The sequence below is a fragment of the Hylobates moloch genome, unplaced genomic scaffold (assembly GCF_009828535.3).
Source record: "Hylobates moloch isolate HMO894 unplaced genomic scaffold, HMol_V3 SCAFFOLD_4, whole genome shotgun sequence".
Classification (NCBI taxonomy): Eukaryota; Metazoa; Chordata; class Mammalia; order Primates; family Hylobatidae; genus Hylobates; species Hylobates moloch.
The window spans coordinates 23774188-23789162 of record NW_026652279.1 but is presented as its reverse complement, the minus strand read 5'-3'; the positions used below and the strand labels follow the sequence as shown (position 1 = coordinate 23789162).

Below are 14975 nucleotides of genomic sequence, written 5' to 3'. Positions count from 1 at the left end.
AAAGCATTGCAGAGAACAAAGAGCATATGCAGTATAAAAATGACAATGGAGAAACTGGAAATCTTGAATAATCTGGCAAATAAAGGGCCGATCATTCATTCCTGGACACACATTTATTTTCAATTCCAATTATTATTGCTGAATCCATGCAAGAGGTAACATATGAAGCAAGGCTGGCAACTTTGTTCATCGATGACCCAGGGAATGAGAACACGGAAAATAAAAGATAGCTTGTGAAATGAGTCACTGCTGGGTTTTATGTTGGCATTTCTGAACATACCATTTTTGTCTAGATCCTTTTATGCTCATTACTGAAATTATAGGGAAAGATAAATGAAGGAAGCCTACACAAAGAGCTTCAGGATCACTATGGCTGTTATTTGAAGAATAATGATTTGCATTTCATTGCAGAGATAGAGTGATTCCATTAACAAAAAAAGTTGGCAAAAAAGGATGTAGGTCATAAACGAGGTGACTTAGTTTGATGAGTAGTGCCATTAATAGCAACAGCACTGGACCAGGAATCAGGGATCCTGGCAGACATTCTAATACATCTCTAGCTGGCAGGACAGCCATGGACCACTGAGGAAATAAATCCTTGAATCCCCCTGCCCCGTGCTTTAGTGCGTCATGTGCGAGGAGCCTTTAGAACCTTCCTCATATTTCTCGAAAGGATTGTGCCAATCAAAGGAGAACCGGCCACTGTGCTTCTCCTCATCAGCTAAAACAACAAACTGCTGTGAGGATATCAATAATTCATTTAACTAAATCCTATCGATGTTTTTGTTTGAATGTATGCTTTTATCAAAGGATAGTCTTGTTTTTAAATCTATAAGTCTCAACTTATACTTGATTTGTAAATACCATATTTTTTTAAATCAATAGGTCATACTTTCCCCACTCCTTTTTCTCTCCATCTGTCTTTTTCCTCTGGATGTATTTTGCTGGAAACATACACTGAATTCTAAACCCTTTCTACTCCTAGTGTCCAAAGTATGGCTGGGCATGGGCAGCTTTGGTATCTATCAGGAGTTTATTAGAAATGCAGACCCTCAAGCTCCACCCTTCACCTGCTGAACCAGACTTTGCATTTTAACAAGAATCCCAGGAGATTCCTTTTGCACCTTAGGTGTGAGGAGCACTGATCTAATGCAATTTAATTGTCAGGTTTGAGTCATCATTTGTTTCATAACCCAGTGGCAGAGATAAGAATAAAGACTGAAAACAGGCCGGGCATGGTGCCTCACGCCTGTAATCCCAGCACTTTGGGAGGCCGAGGTGGGCGGATCATGAGGTCAGGAGATCGGGACCATCCTGGCTAACACGCTGAAACCCTGTCGTTACTAAAAATATAAAAAATTAGCTGGGTATAGTGGTGGGGCCAGTAGTCCCAGCTACTCGGGAAGTTGAGGCAGAACAATGGTGTGAACCCGGGAGGTTGCAGTGAGCCGAGATTGTGTCACTGCACTCCAGCCTGGGCAACAGAGTGAGACTCCATCTCAAAAAAATAAAAATAAAATAAATAAGAAAAAAAGAATAAAGACCAAAAACAAAGCACACAAACTCTCAAAGCTGAGTTTGGGGTCGGGGAAGTCTCTGGTGGTCTAGTCTAGATTCCTCCTTTTAAATTGAGAGGAATCATAATATGGCCAAAGTTGTATTCTTACTGAGCCAGGAGCAGAACTTAATCTGCTGACTTGAGTCATGGGTATTTTTCAACAACACCATGTTGGCAAAAATTTACTTTGCTACTGAACTTTTCCATTTTCTCTCTCTGGCCACAGAAAAGTTAATCACAGGCTCTCTGGGTCACCCTTGGTGACTTGGTCTGTGATGCTCATGCTCCTGTGTGCATGTCCTTATTTATAGTAGAAAACAACCATAAACTACTCAGTGGAGACCAAGGCCATCTAGGCTGCACTAGCGGTGGCTTGGCTAATTCACTACCCTTTGCCTCTGGCTCCTCAATTATGAAGTAGAATATGTTTTGTCTTTAAAGAGACCTTTGACAGTCTTAGCTGAAAAGCCTCTGAGAAGTGAAGAGCATTACTGTGCCCTGCAAGTGAAAACTACACCATTCTGCAAACTCTCTCTGTATCTGGAACTGAAACTGAAATTCACAGCTGTCATTGGTCTAAGTCATATATTACCCAGCAGTTTATTCCCACAGGCACAGCCAAATTTGCTTTGCAGTTTATGAGCTCTATGCACTTGGTTCTCTGTGGAAATAACAGTATATGACAGAAACAACAATAGATTTGGGATTAGAAGTTCTGGCTTTGAGTCCCAGTTCCTCCACTTACTGCTTGTGTGCCTATAGGCTGCTATTCCAACTCTCTGGGCTTCTGTTTCCTCCTTTTAAATAGACTTAATGCTGCTTATGTCAAGATATTCTCCTCCAGCGTTTGCTATTGACACTGTATTTTTAATCTGCCTCAGTGTAGAAGTTATCTTTCCACTTTCCCAGTGTTCATAATTTTTTCCCCTTTTCTAAGACCACTAATTTTTCATTTTGCTGTCCATGTGGCCCCAGGGAATGCGACTCTACTCTCAGCTCTTCCAGAAGAGTATGTGACCATGCTGAGACCACTGAGCACACTCAGTGCCCTCTGGTCTCAAAAACTGGGTTCAGTAGTTGACATGTGAACCAATGCACTAGCCCAGTGGGGTGGTCCCAGGACTGGCCAGTCAATGCTGCATCCAAGAGTCTCACTTCCTCTTCACTTTGCAAGGAGCAAAATACATGAAACTGTTATGACCATTTGCTTCCACAAGAGACACCAACTTGAGGACAAAACTGACACACTGAGGTGGCAGAGCTGAAAGAACTGGCGCCTGGGAGCCACAATTAACTTCTGGATCAAACCACACCTAAAAGCAACTTTATCTCTGTACTTTTCAGTTATCTGAACCAGTTCTCTTCATTGCTTAAACAAGTTTGAGTGTGTCTATTTATACACCAGAAAACCTAATCATGTGGGCTAATATAAACATTGTGGTCACAACAATGTTTTCTAAGCAGCCAACTTTTCACACATTTTAAAAAATATTATGTACCATTTGCTCCATTCCAAAAAACTTAACATGGGATGTTGTTTAGACAACCAATGCTAAGGGTTCTTTGAATACTGAGGTTAAATATATATATATATATCTCTGTGTGTGTGTGTGTTTAGTAAACTGCAAAGTACTCACAAATCTAAAATATCATTGTTTCACAAAGCAGTGAGTCTTAAGGAAACACACTGATCTTAGTCTTACTTTATTTGAGGTAAATAAACTAAAGGAATCTGTAGGTCTTATTCCCCAAATAGTGGGTACACACATACACAAAATTTCGCAGAGTTCACGGACAAACCTCAGAAGTCATTTATTATGTCTTCAGGACTGATCTTTTAGAATTGATTCTCAATGTATAGTTTATGGGCACATAACAAAGATTTTTAAAACCACACATTGTCCTAAGCACCAATGCATTCTAAGAATTCCTCTATTGAATATATCTTATTAGAAACTCCCACCTCTAAGCTCTATTAGAATTCAGTCAAAGCTCCATTACAATTAAAGCCACAATTAGAGATGTTCAGCTGAAGTCAATTGTCCCATGGTTTTCTTGTGACCTGCCTTCACATTTCTCTTTAAATTATTTCATAATAAGGTGGGGAAATTTTTGATGGCTGTCTAAAACACAGATTGAAGTGGAAACAACCACAATAATTGAATTCAAGATTTTATTCCTGGAGTCATTTTATATCCTTCTGAAAGCAACTTGAGGTTCCTATAGCTCCTTCTTCCAATCAAACCTCAGAAAGGAGAGGGGAGAGGGCAGCAGACAAATATGGGAAAAGGGATACAGGTTTAGTGTGGGTAACAAAGTTATTTCCATCTTTCCCCCAACTCATCCACTACAAACCTTATGCCACAAAAAAATCTTCAGCACAGAAAAGCAACAGTGAATTTATGATGCAAGCTTGGGCCGAGAGCTGGAATTTTGGAGTCAGGAAAACCGTGATTTGAATTCCAATTTTCCCACCTTCTTTCTATTTAACATGGGGAATTTTCTTAATTGATTTCTAACTGCTACCCCTGATTTTGCTATTTCCTTTCTCTTTAAACCCTTTTCTCAATATCCTTCTCATTGCCTACGGCTCTCCAGCTATGCCAAAATGTGCTAGCATGTTCTTCCCTAATGGACTGCCTGTAACCGTCATCCTCAGACAGTTACAGGGCTCATTCCCTCACCTTCGGGCATTTGCTTCCATCTCACGGTTTCATGGAGGGAAGCCCTGACCACCATGTTTAATACTGCAACTCCCTCAGTTGCTCTAAATTTTCTTTTCCTTAGTCCATATTATCTTGAACAGCCTATATGATATTAATATATAAGTAAACATTGTGTTTATTATACCATTCTTTGCCAGATTATAAACTCTGGAAAGGTAGGAGAAGGTGGAATTGATCTGATTCTCCAGTGTTGTCCCATCACCTAGAAGAGCGTCTGGCATAGTAGGAACTCAATGTATTTTTGATTTACATAATTAAATATATTAATCTCTGTGAATTTTATTAAATCTGGAAATTGGACAATATAACATATTCTCACAAAGTTTTTCACATATGTTGACCAAATAGTTGGTTAATAACTCTATCTTCTCTGTATCCTTCACTAAGCACATTGTAAGAGATTTGACAGGTTGATACTGTGCTTGAGAAACCAGAATTTTCGTTCTCTGAATCTTCATTTAGTGTTTGGGTCACCAACAACTCTCCGTGATTTGGTGAAGATCATGTGTTATGTCTTTAGGACAAAGTCAGCATGTAATTATTTCAAGAAACAGGAATGCTGAAATATGAAAGCAAGTGAAGGTCTGAAGCACAAATAAAAACAGGAAAAAGAAAATGTTAATGTGAGATGGTTACAAGTGCTGTTTGGTTATGTTTTAGCTGAGTCCTTCAATTCATGTTATCCTTTGAAGCAAGAAGAGAACAAACAATCAAGATCAAGGAAACAGTTGTTAGGACCCAACCTGAGAGATAATTGGGTCAAGATTTTTGTTTGAGGGAATTTTATTTCTGGAGATATAAGGATTCTTATGGCTTTTCGAAGAAGTATTAAAGGTTTGTCTCCCTCTTTCACACTGCTTTCTTATTTTTATACAAGGTTGGGTCAAGATTAGAGAAAAGACTCACAATCCCTGAAAATTAGAAGTGCTGACATAGATTGGTCATATTCATGGAAAATTATTAATCCAAGTGTGAAGTGTATGCTGTTTATAAAGTACTTCCCAATTTGGGGTTATTTCTAGGGAGAGTGAATCTTGGTAACATTTAGACAATATGGAAATGGGGGTAGACGAAGTGACTTCAAGAAAGCCAAGGATACAATGCTCAGCACCAGGCAGACAGAAAGGGGAGGTGAGGAACACCTGAGGGGTAGGAAAAAGCAGCTTGAGGCTAGAGCTATTCTATGACTAGAGCAATTTTTTCTAGTTCTTCAGGTTTTTAAATTTTTTTATTTTCACTTTGTTAATTCTGCCCTTTGCTAAGCAAAGGTTATTGTGATTTTGTAGTATAACTTGTCAGTCTTTTCTGTTATTTTTTGTGATTTTGAGTCGTAATTGGGCAGTTTTTCCCTCTAAAAGATTTTAGCAAAATTTACCCATTTTCCGTAATACCAGTATGAGTTTATATTTCCCATTAAAGTCAATACTAAGCTATTGTGTACTTTCTGAATGAGTACTACCTACGTTTACTTTCAAGAGGAAAGAGAGCTCACATATAACAAAACCTCAGAACTGATTAAAGAGTGCCTGAAAGTATATCTCCAAATCCAGGCTTATCCATTGGGCTCAGAGCTTTAGATGTGATAAATTATACATAATGCAAGAGCAAAAGAGTTAGAGAAAGTTCACCAAAAATCATTTGAACTTCCATTAAGAGAGTGTTACAGCTGTCTCTCCTCCATCACACCATTAAGCATCTCATTATCATTAGCTCTCTTTGTGGGTTTTAATAATTGTCTTTTCATCTAAAGACCACTTCATGCTCTGACCCAACAAATGCAATTTTGACCCCATTAACCTGGTTGGTGTTAACCTTGGAATAATAAAAAGTTGAAACTAATCTCCATATTGATGGTGAGTTGGAGCCTTATTCAAGTTAGATAGTTGAGTTTTCTGGCCATGGTCAAGGGCTTTACCCTCCAACTAGGTCAACCAGCATCACTTGGAGACCCAGAGTCTGTGTAAAGGCATGGCGATGAATAAGTGGATATGAAGTCCCATTCATCAGTAGAAAATACAATAGAAGTTAATGTTCTCCAGCATAGTGGAAAGAGCCTTAGAGATGATCCCACCTTAACCAGGTGGCAATGAAATCACAGAGGGGGGGTAGATTTGAGGGTAGTTGTACATTTTTTAACAGCTATATGAAAAAAAACCCAGCTATATGAATTTTACTGTTGTAAGGTTGACAGATTTAGTAAATAAAAATATAGGAGTCCCACTTATATTTGAATTTCTGACAAGCAAAGAATAATTTTTTAGTACATGGTCCAATGCAATATTTACAAAATATTTATACTAAATAAAAATTGTTGTCTATATGGATTTGAAGTTTACCTGGGCATACTAAATTTTTTTTTTTTTTTTTTTTTTTTTTAGATAGAGTCTCGCTCTGTCACCAGACTGGAGTGGAGTGGCGTGATCTTGGCTCACTGCAACCTCCACCTCCCAGGTTCAAGTGATTCTCCTGCCTCAGCCTCCTGAGTAGCTGGAAATACAGGCATGTACAACCACGCCCAGCTAATCTTTGTATTTTTGGTAGAGATGGGGTTTTATCATGTTGGCCAGGATGGTCTCCATCTCCTGACCTCATGAACCTCCCACCTCAGCCTCCCAAAGTGCTAGGATTACAAGAGTGAGCCACTGCACCCAGCAGCATACTAAAATTTATCTGCAGTCCTAGTCATTGGTCACGTCTGGTTTTAGGATTTTGGCAGCTACACACCTACACAATTATCTGGGTAAGAGTGGAATAGGCTCTCCCTCTATGAAATACAGGAAATGTAATAGAAGCTGATTTCCCTATGTTCCCAGTATTTCACCATCTGCCAGATTTTGAGGGACAGAATAAAACTCTGCCTGTAAAATCACAAAGTTTTCATTTCTCCAGTGCAGTTGAATATTTAGTCTCGTTGTTCACAAAATGGTATTAATGAGAAAATAGGTCAGTGGGTTATTTCCCTTGAGGTCCAGTTAGCACTGAAAAGAATCATGACATTTTACAGCTTGGAGGGATCAAACCATAATTCTGTGAAGCTTCCATCTTTTCAAATAAAGAACTGGAATCCCCAAGCAGTTGAGAGACTCGTCAAAGGTCAAATGGTAAGTAGCACTGATTCTGTAACCCACTGTACTGGGTCAAATATGAACATTTTGGTATTTAATTTCCATCGCCAGTCTGAGAATAAGTAATGTTAGGGTGGTACAAAAATAGTTGCGCTTTCAGGCTGTGAATTTTAAATCATTACAACTAGGCTCAAACACATCTCTATTAATCAAAATAGGGATCATTACAATCAACACACATTTTTGCCAATAATAAATAAGTGTTTATCGCTGTAGTGTAAAAATTTTTGCTTCGGGATTCAACAAACTCTTGGAAAACATTTTCTGCATCCTGCTGGTTGTGGAAGCATTTTTTCTGCAAAAAGTTATCGAGATGCTTGAAGGAGTGGTAGTTGGTTGGTGAAGAGTCAGGTGACTATATCGGATGAGGCAAAACTTCGTAGCTCAATTCATTCAATTTTGGTAGCATTGGTTGTGTGATGTGTGGTCAGGCCTTGTCATGGAGTAGAACTGGGCCCTTTCTGTTGACCCATACCGGCTGCAGGTGCTGCAATTTTCAGTGCATCTCACCGATTTCCTGAGCATACTTCTCAGCTGTAATGGTTTGGCCGGGATTCAGAAAGCTGTAGTGGATCAGACCGACAGCAGACCACCAAATGGTGACCATGCCCTGCTTTTGGCGCAAGTTTGGCTTTGGGAAGTGCTTTGGAGCTTCTTCTCAGTCCAACCACTCTGCTGGTCATGTAAAATCCAATTTCTGTCTCATGTCACAATCCAAGAGAGAAATGGTTCCTTGTTGTTGCATAGAATAAGAGATGACGCTCCAAAATGCTGATTTTTTAAATTTTCACTCAGCTCATCAGGCGCCCACTTATCGAGCTTTTTCACCTTTCCAATTTGCCTCAAATGCTGAATGACCATAAAATGGTCACCTTTGAGTTCTTCGGCAACTTCTTCTGCAGTTGTGAGAGGATCAGCTTCAACAATTGCTCTCAATTGGTCACTGTCAACTTCCGGTGGCCGGCCACCATGCTTCTCGTCTTCAAGGCTCCCATCTCCTTTGCAAAACTTCTTGAACCACCAGTGCACTGCACGTTCGTTAGCAGTTACTGGGCCAAATGTATTGTTGATGTTGCACGTTGTCTTTGCTGCTTTACGATGCATTTTGAACTAGAATAAGAAAATTGCTCGAATTTGCATTTTGTCTAATACCATTTCCATAGTCTAAAATAAACATAAAATAAATAGTAAGTAATAAGTCATTAGCAAAACAACATAAAGTGAGAGATGCCGATTAAAATGATGTATAACATAACCACACTTAAGAATGTATTCCAATATCAAAAGGCAAATTCCAACAATGCAAAAATTTTGATTACTTTTACACTCACCTAATATTAACACAATTTTATAGATAAAAAAGAGTCTGAGAGAAGTTAACTAATTTTTATTGAAGAAGGACAGAAAACAGCAGAGCTGAGATGTGAAATGAAAATTGTCTGAATCTTCAGTGCATTTTCTCTTAATTGCTACAAAATCTCTCTCTCTCTCTCTCTCTCCACTTCCCCCCTTTTTGTACACACACACACACTCCATACCAACCTCTCCATGGGCATAAATAGTTCTATTGTATAATTTGTATAATGTACCAGTGAAGGAGCCAAAACAAAATTTGTAGATTTCTTAACATAAATCTAGCACCACAACAGAAATAAACAATTTGAGATGGGCTATGAGTATCACTCCCACCCAGGTATGTCAGGGTTTCACTACCAGAGGATAGTGCCAGGGTTGGCCTGTGAGTTCTTGAGTGGAACACCGCTATTCTGTTATGTTTTTTCTAGTCCTAACTTCTACCTCATTAACAAAGTTTTCAATAAAGTTGAGAATTGTACTATTCCTTGCATTTTTAATAGACTTTATCTTTTAGAGCAGTTTTAGGTTCACAGGAAAATTGAACAGAGTATACAGAGCATCCCCATATACTCCTTGACCCCACATTTGCACATCCTCTCCTACTATCAACATCCCTCACCAGAATGGTACATCGATTGCAGCTGTTGAACCTACATTGGCAAGTCATTATCACCCAGAATCTACAGTTTACATTAGGGTTCACTTTTGGTGGTATCTATCATATGGGTTGTGACAAATGTACAATGACATGCATCCATCATTATACTTATTATTGCCTGCATTTAAAGTCAGCTTCTGAGTTAGCAATTGCAAATCTAACTGAAATTTCTCTTAGAAGATAAAGCATCTTGACATGCTGTCAGAAATCTTGGGCCATAATATAGTTAATAAAGTGTTTGAGCAGGAAATAATACAATTTTATAAAAGCAACTGCTATTGGCCAACAGGTGTAGCTTTGACAACCTCTACTAGATTTCCAAATATTATGTCTTAAAATTTGCTTTAGGAAATGTATATAATATTACAGTATTAAGTAAATATATTTAAATGTCTAAGTAATCAATTTTTATGGGAGTCCCGAGTGAGTCTAAGTTGTTTCTCTGCTAAATATTAATTTGTGTTTTAGTAAATATTATTTTGTTCACTACAGACCTATGAACAGTTAGTACAGCAGGAAAAAAAGACCAAATTTTATACTTACCACAAATATAATAATGATATTTTCACTATAATTTCTTCTCAAAAATAAAAAGATTCAACTACAGAGGGTAATTTGTGGTAAAATGACGTTTATTAACCTAAACACTGTTGTGCTGGATAACTTGCACAGAGCATGTTGGAAGCTCATATTGGTCAGCTCACTTTTAATCTTGGAAAAGAAATAGCTTTCAAGGTACTGTCATTTAAAAAAAGGCCACATTTTAAATTTTATCAAAACATTTATAAGGAGTTTAAATTTCTTAGTATTTTCCACCCTAAAACATTTTTATTGACTTAATAACCAACTCCCTGGAATATTTGGAATACTCAAGAACTTTAAATGAACCTAGGCCAGACTTTAATGTGTGTGACAAATTCTGCTGGCTCAGGAGTTTTTAAATAAACTAAGATAATATAATTATAGAATGAGAGTGCTGGTAGAATTAATAGTGTTGACCCTATCAGTTCAGTTATTAACAGATAGCCATATTCAACTAATTGAAAAGTTGTGTTGATTATATCACCAAAGAATATTTCATATCTTTCAGTTTGTTTCCATCACCACTTTTACACTCCTGTCCAGACTTATTTCCGGCCTGGTCTGCAGTAGCCTCTGATCCTAGTTCCCACAGCCCATCCTGGTCCATTGCCCCTCCCTTAAATTAATCCCATCTGTGGTTGCCTGCTAGTGTAAGCTTTATAAAATACATTTGGATAAATTGTCTCATAGTATCCCATTACCCTTATGATGAAGAAAAAACAAAAAAAAAAACCTTCCTCTTCCCTGGAAGCCTCCGAATGATTTAGCCACTGCTGACTCCACCATGACTTTTATACTATAACCAGCTGCTTATTCACTAAACTCTACTTACACTAGTCTCCTCTCTCACCCTTTAACTCGTCAAGACCTTCCCAGTCCCAAAGCATGTTGTTCACCTTGCTTCTTCTTTTCCCGTATTTTCTGGTTAATTTCTGTTCATCCTTCAAGTCTTACCCTACATGTCTCTTTCCCAGGGCATCCTCCTCTGACATCCCTAACACAGAGGTTAGGTAACTATGCTATAAGCTCTCGCAGCACCCTGAAATTTTACTTTGTAGAACGTAACCACAATTTTATTCTAACAACTATTATTGTATTGGCGTAATGTGGTTTCTTTTTTCCTCTCCACTAAGCTCCTTGAAACCACATGTGTCTTGTTCATCACTGACTTCACTAAAATCCTGGCTGAAAAATTAAAATCGCCTGAAGAGAATGAAAAGAATTCTAATACCTAGACCATGCCCCAGGTCAATTAAACAAAAGTTTAAATGCTGGCCTGAGTATCAATACTTTTTAAAACTCCCCACTATTTTATTTTAAAGCTCTCAAAGTGATTCAAATGAAATTCAACGTTGAGAACATCTGACTTTACACAATACTTGTTATAAAATAGACGCAGCTACTCGGGAGGCTGAGGCAGGAGAATGGCGTGAACCCGGGAGGCAGAGTTTGCAGTGAGCCGATATCGCACCACTGCACTCCAGCCTGGGCGATAGAGTGAGACTCAAAAAGAAAAAACTAGAGAGAAGCATTTGTTGTAATAAAGAGTAGATTAGAAATATTGAGATGGCTCCAAGACAAGGCGTTTAGAGAGAAGCAAAATAAATAGCCAGGTTTAAATAAAATAGAAAATCCTGAAGAACCCTCTAAATAGGTTAGACGTCTTAACCCACGGAGATTTAAAAAAATCATTATTCATATTCACTAACAAAACACAATCTAAGTAAAGCTATATCTGACAAGTAAGTAAAGTAAGTATAACAACAAAATGGAAGATAAGAAACTTGTTATAAATAAAAGAGTCATCTCCTAGTAGAAAAATAAATGTTTGTTTGGATTGGGGAGCAGTAAGAGAGAAATTACAGAGGTATGACATTTGGGACCATCTGTATCCACAGAACTTAACTAACAGGACTGAGAACTGAAGCCATCTCTGTCATCATGACTTAACCACTTTTTCCAGGGAAATCTTTCTCAGAAGGATACGACTATAAACCAATAGATAGCTTCCCTGTTTGCTTCACTAGATTCCTACAAACCAATATATATGAACAAACAGTTTTCTCATCTGGGCAAATAGTTCTCCTATGAGGACATTAGATTGCTCGTGTAGGCAAACATCTCATTTGTCAAACTCACTTCAAGACTCTCATCTTACTGAGACCACCAATTGTAAATTATTATACTATTTACTTTGTCCTATCCTAATTAGTTTCTCACCTTGAGACACTTGCCTTAAGCTGCTTGAGCACTGACATCAAAACCCTCTAAATCTTCTGCTGACTTCCCCATTTTGAAGACCCATTAAGATTCTTTCAAAATGAGAAACCTTTCTGAAAAGTCCTTTGATATTGATCAGATTTGAAAAACTTTATCTTCAGTGGAAACAGGCTTTGCTAATAAGAATACTACCTATTTTCTGTCTACAACATAGACAAATACTAAGAAAAAAATCATGATCAGGGTTTGCATTTCACTTCTAAGCCAGGACTTTATTACATGTGCATAAGAATTTAACAAGTGGTACATCAAGACATGAATGTGACTAAATGAAACCAAAAGACCAAATCTCATCATTAATTTGGAGAGATTTCTGCTTCATAGAAGGTAGAGTGGTTCATGGTATAGAGTGCCTTGAAAAAAAGTGTAGTCTCTCTATCATGAATGTACAAGATAGTACAGAGACTTGTTATCTGAGGCCCCGAGTACCTTCAACTCAGAAGGGGTGTATAGTCTTAACAAGGGCATTTTGAATTTATATTAGGCAATTATTGCATTGCTGTAAAGAAATACCTGAGACTGGGTAATTTATAAGAAAAGAGATTTAATTGGTTAATTGTTCTGCAGGCTATGCAAGAAGTGCAGTGGCATCTGCTTCTGAAGAGGCCTCAGGATGCTTCCAATCATGGCAGAAGGCCAAGGGGGAGCAGGCACATTACATAGCAAAAGCAGGAGCAAGTGAGGGGGGCAAGGTGTCACACTTTTAAACAGCCAGATCTTGTGAGAAGTCACTCACTATGGTGAGGACAGCACCAAGGGAATGATGTTAAACCATTCATGAAAAATCTATCCCCATGATTCAACTACCTCCCATCAGGATCCATCTCCAACAGTGTGGACTGCACTTCAACATGAAATTTGGTTGTGGCAAGTATCTAAACCATATTATTCCACCCCTGGGCACCTCCCCAAATCTCATGCCCTGGGCCCCCCCACCAAATCTCATGTTCTTCTCATATTCAAAATACAATCATCCCTGCCTAATCGTCCCCACAAAGTCTTAACTCATTCCAGCATTAATTCAAAAGTCTCAGGTCCAAGTCCAAAGTCTCTTCTGAGACTCATCTACTACCTATGAGCCTGTAAAATCAAAGCAAATTGTTTATTTCCAAGATCCAATGGAAGTATAGGTATTAGGTAAACACTGCCATTCCAAAAGGCAGGAATCAGCCAAAGGAAATGGGCTACAGGTCTCATGCAAGTTCAGAACCCAGCAGGGCAGTCATTAAATTTTGAAGCTCCAAAATGATCTCCTTTGATGCCATGTCCCATATCCAGAGAACACTACTGTGAGGGGTAAACTTCCAAGGCCTTGGGCAGCACCACCTCTGTGTTTTTGCAGTGTTCAGGCCCCATAGCTGCTCTCACAGGTTGGGGTTGCATGCTTGTGACTTTTCCATGTGCAGGCTATAAGCTGCCAGTGGCTTTACCTTTCTGGAGTGTGGAGGTTGGTGGTCCCTTTCTCACAGCTCCACTAAGAAGGGCCCTTGCAGAGACTGTGTGGGAGCTCCCACCCCACATCTCCCTCCCACACAGCCCTAGTAGAGTTTCTCTGCTAGGGATCCACCTCTGCAGCACCCTTCTGCCTGGACATCCAGTCTTTTCCATACATCTTCTGAAATCTAGGCAGAGGCTCCCAAGCCTCAACTCTTGCACTCTGTGCACCCACAGGCTTAAAACCACATAAAAGACACCAAGGCTTATGGCTTGCACCTCTGGAGCTGCAACCCAAGTTCTACCCAGGTCCCTTTCAGCTAGGCTGGAGCCAGAGAGGCTGGATGGAGACCAGTGTTCCAAGGATGCACAGGGCAATGGTGTCCTGGGTATGGCCCATGAAATCATTCTTTCCTTCTAGGCCTCCTGGCCTGTGTGGAAAGGGCTTCCTTGAAGTTCTCTGAAATGCCTTTGAGGCCTTTTTCCTACTGTCTTGGCTATCAGCCCTTGCCTTCTTTTTAGTTACACAAATTTCTCTAGCAAATAGCTGCTCAGCACCCTGCCTAACTTCTCCTGAAGAATGGGCTTTTAATTTCTACCACATAGCCAGCCTGCAAATTTTCTAAACATTTATGCTCTGCTTTCCTTTTAAACATAAATTCCAACTTTAAGTCATTTATTTGCTCCTATATCTGAGCATAAGTTGCTAGAAGCAGCCAGCCCACATCTTGAATGCTTTACTGCTTATAAATGTCTTTCACCAGATACCCTAAATTATTACTCTGAGGCTGAAACCTCCACAGAGGTAGGGGCACAATGCAAACCTCTACAGTAGGGGCACAATGCAACCAAACTCTGCTAAGGCACATGTGTGACCTTTGCTCCCATTCTCAATAAATTTTGTTCACAACCATTCAACCAGTTTCCCTCATATTCCTGTCTTCTTCTCAGCCCTCCAAACTCTTCCAACCTCTGCCTATTGCTGAGTTCCAAAGCTGCCTCAACATTTTCAGGTACGTTTATAGGAATGCCCCACTCCTTGACACCAATTTTCTGTATTAGGCTGTTCTTGCATTGCTATAAAGAAATACTTGAGACTGGATATTTTATAAGAGGCTTAATGGGCTCATGGTTCTGCAGGCTGTACAGAAAGCATAGCGGCATCTGTTTCTGAGGAGACCTCAGGAAGCTTCCAATTTTGGTGGAAGGCAAAGAGGGAGCAGGCATACATGACAAAAGCAGGAGAAAGGTACAGG

The 14975-nt window shown here is 39.2% G+C and overlaps 1 pseudogene; it reads right to left on the bottom strand.

Annotated features, from left to right (window-relative positions):
• Positions 1–7554: 7554 nt before the first annotated feature.
• LOC131383355 (histone-lysine N-methyltransferase SETMAR-like) lies at positions 7555–8570 on the bottom strand (annotated as a pseudogene).
• Positions 8571–14975: the final 6405 nt, after the last annotated feature.